Source organism: Nycticebus coucang, chromosome 4 (genome assembly GCF_027406575.1).
Source record: "Nycticebus coucang isolate mNycCou1 chromosome 4, mNycCou1.pri, whole genome shotgun sequence".
In the NCBI taxonomy this organism is placed as follows: domain Eukaryota; kingdom Metazoa; phylum Chordata; class Mammalia; order Primates; family Lorisidae; genus Nycticebus; species Nycticebus coucang.
In genome coordinates this window covers 133,946,597-133,954,072 of record NC_069783.1, presented here as the reverse complement: position 1 = coordinate 133,954,072, position 7,476 = coordinate 133,946,597, and the positions used below count along the sequence as shown (strand labels likewise).

The 7,476-nt window shown below is 43.0% G+C and overlaps 1 pseudogene across 1 annotated transcript; it reads right to left on the bottom strand.

Annotated features, from left to right (window-relative positions):
* Positions 1 to 5,726: 5,726 nt before the first annotated feature.
* On the bottom strand, positions 5,727 to 6,974 carry LOC128583138 (endoplasmic reticulum-Golgi intermediate compartment protein 2-like; annotated as a pseudogene). The gene has a single exon (XR_008379388.1). The product of XR_008379388.1 is annotated as an endoplasmic reticulum-Golgi intermediate compartment protein 2-like (transcript).
* Between the last annotated feature and the right edge of the window lie 502 nt (positions 6,975 to 7,476).

Genomic DNA, 7,476 nt, shown 5'->3' with positions numbered 1-7,476 from the left:
GAGTCCATCCTCTTAGCCCAGCGCTCCAGAGATCTTGGTACCAGCCAAACCTCAGGGTTTACGTTCAGCCTTTCGTGGTCACTCACATCACCCCGGTTGCACTCCCTGGAATGCGATTGCCTTGGTCTTCCTGCTCCTGCTTGGAATCACATTCCCTAGTTCTGTTTCTTCTCCAGGCTTCAGGTTTTCCCTCTTTAAAATGACAGGGAAACTAGAGGCCTCCAGAGCCCTTGTAAGTCCGTGGCCTGCACCTTAAGCCCATACCTGCCGCTTGCCAACCAAAGACCTCCCACCCAGCCCATGGAATGGTATCAAGGTCTCGTGTCATTTTCTAAAATAACTCCAACTAAAACCGTGTCAGCAGGAGCATAAGTTTTTTTCCACAGTAAGGAGTATTTCCGCAGAAAAAGTGAAGGTTAGTAATAAGGGCTTCTTTTCTTTTCTTTTTCTTAGACACACAGTCTTGCTATGTTGCCCAGCACAGCAGTGATTATTCCCAGGCACAATCCTACCCGCTTGAATTCCTGGGCTTGTCTGATCCTCCTGTCTTAACTTCCATAATAGCTAAGGCTACCAACCTGCAACTGTGCCCAGCTCATAATGATTTTTATATGAAAAAAGAAAGTTTAAGGAAAGATGAGAAATTCAGATCTCCATGTTAAAGTTTTAACAAAGGAGCTGGACAGTCAGAGGATGTCACAGGATAGAAATGTCACCCTATCCCCACCTCTGAGTAACTTCAGTCACCCCTGGTATGGCCTGTCTTACACGTTCCAAACCTAATTTGGTCCACATTTCAGGACTGATCTTTAATTTCTTTCAACAGCACTTTGTAGTTTCCAATGTTTCAATGTTGCATTTCTTCAGATACATTTATCTTAAGTATTTTATTCTTTTCAATGGTATTGTAAATGAAAGTGTCTTAATTTCATTTTTTGTTAAATCATAGCTGTGTACATTAATGCAATCATGGGGTACAATGTGCTGGTTTTACATACCATTTGAAATACTTTCATCAAACTTGTTAACATAGCCTTCACCACATTTTCTTAGTTATTTTGTTAAGACATTTATATTCTACACTTAATAAATTTAACATGTACCCTTGCAAATGCACTGTAGGTGTGGTCCCACCAAGTACCCTCCCTCCACCCATCCTCCCCCCTCCCCTCCCCTCCCTCTCCTCTTTCCCCTTCTTCCTGGGCTATAGTTGGGTTATAGCTTTCATATAAATTGGTTTCATAGTAGGGCTGAGTACATTGGATACTTTTTCTTCTATTCTTGAGATACTTTGCTAAGAATAATATGTTCCAGCTCCATCCTTGTAAATATGAAAGAGGTAAAGTCTCCATCTTTCTTTAAGGCTGCATAATAGTCCATGGTGTACATATACCACAATTTATTAATCCATTCATGGGTCCATGGGCACTTGGGCTTCTTCCATGACTTAGCCATTATGAATTGAGCTGGGGGATCCTGGAGTACCAGGATTAACCAGCCCTTTGCCCAAGAGCTGGGACTGGTGTCTATACCTTTTCCCCTAGAGCTTTGCAAAGGACTAGTACAGTGCTACGGCCTGAGACACTGGGGACCTGCTTGGTGTGGTGGGGCTAAGTAGCTCTGTCTTGTTTTCAGCTGATCTCTGTCCAATCCTAGTGAATCAGTAACTCTGGGTTGAAGTCTCAGCTGTGGAGAAATACCAGCAACTAAGTCACCCCATCCCCACACAGGCAACAACTGGAAAAAGAAAATCAAACCTTCCCACCACCACACACCCAGGATACCAATTTGGATAGTCCTCGGGTGATTGGCCCAGTTCAAGAGGTCCAAATCAATTATCCCAGTCACCACCGGTCTCAGGTGGGAGAGTTCAAAAGGTCTCAAGCAACTAGATAGCAGGGGTCTGTTGGCAGCTCAAGTATAACTCGCTCCAGTGCTCCATGGAGTCAGAAGGACCCACCCAGCAAATGGATTAGTCCAGGAAGGTTGATGCCTCTTTCCCTACCTTACACCTCTGTCACACTCAGTCACTGGTAACCCTGCAGGGCTGTGACCCATTTCCCTCCAATGAGCAGATGCTCTGCCTGAGTCACAAGGAGATCTGTTTCCTAGGCCAGACTGCTGTACTCTGCCACCAGCCAGCAGGGGGAGCTGAAGCCTGACAACCAAGATGCTTAATGGAAGCTGGCTGGGGTGATTCACTCAGTTCCAGCCCTACCCCAGATTGATGTTGCTGCCACTTATATTCTCGTGGAATTTGTGTTTCTGTCCTGGCTATATTCCCCTGCTGGTCAGGTGCTGTTTGAGTTCACAGAAACTGTGACTCGGGGCGGCGCCTGTGGCTCAGTCGGTAGGGCGCCGGCCCCATATACCGAGGGTGGCGGGTTCAAACCCGGCCCCGGCCAAACTGCAACCAAAAAATAGCCGGGCGTTGTGGCGGGCGCCTGTAGTCCCAGCTACTCGGGAGGCTGAGGCAAGAGAATCCCTTAAGCCCAGGAGTTGGAGATTGCTGTGAGCTGTGTGAGGCCACGGTACTCTACCAAGGGCCATAAAGTGAGACTCTGTCTCTACAAAAAAAAAAAAAAAGAAACTGTGACTCGGCCCCACCTTGTGCCGCTGCTGTTGCCCCAGTTCTCATGGAGCTGGCATCTCTGTCTCTGCTGCACTCTGTGCTGGGGTGGGCACGGTTAGAGCTCACACCCAGCTCTCAGTTCCTGCCTCTGCCTGAGCTGGTGCTCACACTGAGCTCTCAGTTTCTGCTTCGCTCTGGGCTGGTGCTGTTGCCCCACCTGCTTTGGTCTCAGCTATGTTCCCCTGGGGGCCGGGTGCTTCTTAGGCTCGCTAAAGCAGCACTTCTGACTCAGCCCCGCTCTGGGAGTATGCCATCTCTGAACGCACATGTTCTAGTCTCTGTCCCTGCCACAGGTACCACCTCAGGCATACCCTTTACTCACTGGGCCTGTGTTTCAGTGCCAGATCTGTTCCACCAGTGGCTGCCACCAGAGTAGAGGCCTGGCTTTCTCTGGTTGCCAAGAGAGGTGGGGAGTGTCTCTCCAAAATATCCCCAGGGGTGTGAGCCCTATTTTTCCCACCACTGCCACTGCTGCTCTATGCAACGTGACACCGCTTCTCCCTCTCCCATATGGCTCCCTTGGTCCACATTCCTCTCTTTAACCCTGTGCCACAGAATCAGCACAGATCTTCAGCAGCCCATGCCTTGTCCACACCTCTTGAGAAAATGCCCAAGACTCTGGACTCCAAGAGGGACAGGCTACCAGACCTCGGGGTGAGGGTGGAGGGGAGTGCTGGGAGTTCGGAACTGCAGGTAGAGAATATATACAGTTTTATGCCTGGTGGGAGAGTGCCATGGCACACTAGTGGGTCCTCTCTGGGAAAGGAGTTCTGGTTTTTAGAGGGTTTCTCCTGTGGGATAAAATAGGAAGATATCAGAACTCTGCTCACTTGTTTGTAGAAAGTATACTGTGAGCCATTCTCATGGGGGAGGGGACTCCCATCTGCTTGGCAATGGATTTTGTACCTATTGTTTTTTTCCTTGGGGTCGCAGCTTACCTCATCAGGGTTGATGTGCACTCTTCAATCTTCTCTCTTGGCTCAGCTCCAAACCATCAGCTTACTTGCTAAACTTCTGTCCTTTAACTCTCCTTCTGGATGGGAGCCTCTGTGGAAAGCTGGCTCCAGTCGGCCATCTTTCCTCCTTAATTTCATTTTATGATTATTCATTGCAAATGTTATACTATTGATTTTTGTGCATGGATCTTGAATCCTGCAATCTTGCAAAACTTGTTTATTACAACTAGTTGCTTTTTAGTGACTTCAAGGATTTCCTATGTACAGTTTGTCACCTGTGAAAAGAAATAGTTTTACATTTTCCTTTTCCAATCTGGATGTCTTTTATTCCTTTTTATTGCCTAACTTCCCTGGCTAGAGCCTTCAGTATAATGTTAAATAGAAGTAGTGAAAGTGATCATTTTTGTCTTGTTACTGAAATTAGCAGAAGTATTCAGTCTTTCATCACTAAGTACAATGTTAGTTGTAAGTTTTTCATAGGTGATTTTCATCAGGTTGAGGAATTTCCCTTCTAGTCTACATCTGTTGAGTGATTTCATCATGCTTTTTCTGCATTTTTTAAATGATCGTGTGATTTTTGTCCTTTATTAATATGGTGCATTTACATGAATTGATTCTCATACATTGAACCATCTTTGCCCTCCTGAGATAAATGCCAAAGTGAATAATCCTTTTAACATGCTGCTGGACTCCATTTTGCTAATATTTTATTGAGGATTTTGTTGTCTACATTCACAGGACATTACTTTGTATTTTATTTTCTTGTGATGTCTTTTTTCTGGCTTTGGTTTCAGAGTAATTCTGGTCTCATCAATGAGTTGGGGAATGCTTCCTCATCTTCAGGTTTTTGGAAGAGTTTGTAATGGTTCAGTTTTAATTCAAGTGTTTGGTAGACTTCACTAGTGAAACCATCGGGTCTTGGGCTTTTCTTTGTAGAAATTTTTTAAATGAATATTTCTATCTTTTTACTCATCATAGGTATATTGAAATATTCTATTACTTTGCCTCAGCCTCCCAGGTAGCTGAGACTACAGGTGCTTACCTCAACACTCAGCTATTTTTTAGAGACGGAGTCTTTCTTTTGCTCAGGATGGTCTCAAACTCATGAGCTCAGGCAATCCACCTGCCTTGTCCTCCCAAGTGCTGGGTTTACAGCATAAGTCACTGCTCCTGGCTATTCTATTACTTTCAGAGTTAGTTTTTTTTTTTTTTTTTTTTGTAGAGACAGAGTCTCACTGTACCTCCCTCGGTAGAGTGCCGTGGCCTCACATGGCTCACAGCAACCTCTAACTCTTGGGGTTATGCGATTCTCTTGCCTCAGCCTCCTGAGTAGCTGGGACTACAGGTGCCCGCCACAACGCCCGGCTATTTTTTTGTTGCAGTTTGGCCGGGGCTGGGTTTGAACCCGCCACCCTCGGCATATGGGGCCGACGCCCTACTCACTGAGCCACAGGCGCCGCCCCAGAGTTAGTTTCAATAGATTGTGTGTTTCTAGAAATTTGCTCATTTGATCTAAGTCATCTAATTTGTTTAGATGCAATTATCCATAGTATTTATGATCCTTTGCACATATGTAAGATCAATAGTGATGTCTCCACTTTGTTTTCCAATAAATACTGTTTTTTTCCATGTTTTCCATATTTTATTCTGACATCATATCTTTTAAAAACAAAAGGACGCAAATATTTGCACTTATCAATGTCTTTTTCTTTAGATTTAGTTTCATTTCATTTTTTTTTTTTTGTAGAGACAGAGTCTCACTTTATGGCCCTCGGTAGAGTGCCGTGGCCTCACATGGCTCACAGCAACCCCCAACTCCTGGGCTTAAGCGATTCTCTTGCCTCAGCCTCCCAAGCAGCTGGGACTACAGGCGCCTGCCACAATGCCCGGCTTAGTTTCATTTCTTTCCTTCGGGCTTTTTGTCACCAAGAAGCAAGGCCTGATTTCCATTCTGCCCATTTGCTGTCAAAGTATGAGAAGGAATTATTTTCAAGGCAATACTCCTGTTGGGCTTATTCACTGAGTAGCTGCATAATTTCTTCTAGGACATTTGGAACAGACACAACATATCTAGAATTTCAGTTTGGGGTTATTTTTCCCTTTCCATTTTAAAATAAGTATGTTTCCTGCTTCTCATATTTTCTTTTCTTTGAACATATTGCATGATATTTTATTATTAAAAAAGGTTTTGTGTCTCAGGCAAAAAGTTTTTCTCCTTCACTTGGGAGGTGCTAATGTGTATTATTTTCTAAAAGAGGTGAGTGGTTGTCTGTGTGGCCATCCTCAAAGGGAACAGAAGTGACAGGTTTATAGGATCCAAGTCTGAATCGACAGCAAATTATTTCGACTATAAATTTTCCAATTCCATGTAACATGCCTGTTGTTGAAAAGATTCCTCCGACAATACCACAGAGTCTTACCAAAAAACTGCCAGAACGGCATGTGCTCCTCAGTAACTGTCACCATAAGAGAACTGAGATCGCATTTCATAAATATCCCAGAGACTCCATGGCTGCCTGCAGCATGGTTAATAATGCGTTCCCTTTCTGTCACAGAAAACTGATGGGTGTCTGCTGAAATTTTATATGTATGTAGTTTTGTTGGCACAACTGTAATAAAATATTGGAACATCTGGTTGTGATCTATAGCAATTTTTTCAGTTCCATCTAAAGGATTAATAATTCCTGGGACAAGCTCTCCAAATGATCTATTCTGTGAGAAAAATTGGAAGAGTCATGGTTGACAAGTGCTGCCCACAGTTATGTGAAAATTCCCTGCTACTTTATCGACATATAAGTGACCGTGAATTCTACATGCATCTGGAGACTGTGATGGATTATCTTCCCTTGGTGGAAGTGCTGTTGACGCAGTTTTAAAAGCACTTTTGAATATCACATCTTGAAGTGAATGCTCTTCTTGCAGCCTATTCTGAATCAGCTGCAACATCCTCTGCCGCTCTTTTTGCTGTGGTGAAAGATCAAATATTGCTGGTTCATAAACTAGACCATCTGCAGATGCAACCATTGTTTCTGCTAAATCCAATACGTCTGCTCCAACATATTGACATTCATGGCAACAGTAATATCTATATTGATTCTCAATTTGCTAGAAAAATCCTTATCTACTTCATATTCCTACTTCATCCATGTGTCTTGATATACTGAGAATTCCATAATGGTTAATAAAGCCATAGTGGTAAATGCTATTAAAGAAACTGAACCCCCACTGGCTGAAGTCTCTACATAGCTATCGGGAACCTTTGGAAAGGCATCCAGCTCTTTCACCAAACTTAAAGTTTTTTTCTGATTCAGTCGCCTCATCTTCAGGTAAACCTTCCTCTTCTTCATATAGTCATGCTTGTTTTACAGTTCCAGCCGACCGCCATGTTTCACCTTCCAATAAATACTGTTAATTTGACTAAGAAAATGCCATGAAGGCTACATTGAACAGTTTGATGAGAATATTTCACATTGTGTATGAAACCCGCACATTGTACCCCTTGATTGCACTAATGTACACAGCTATGATTTAACAATAAAAATAAATAAATTTAAAAAAAGAGGAAAGGCAAAAAAAAAATACTGTTAATTTGAATCCTAAATCAAGAAAAACTTGATTATTCAAGTTAGAGAGATTTATTAATTTTTTTGATCTTTTCAAAGATCCAATTTTTGATTTCATTGATTTTTTCTTTCTCTCTCTCTCTCTTTTTTTCCATTTTCTATTTCATTTATCTCCATTCTTTTTTTTTTTTTTTTAACAAGGTATAGTTCTGTTGCCCCGGCTAGAGTGCAGCAGCCCAACCACAGCTCATTGTAAAATTCCTGGGCTTGATCAATTCCCTGTTTTTTTTTTTTTGGTAGTGATGAAGTCTCACTATGTTGCCCA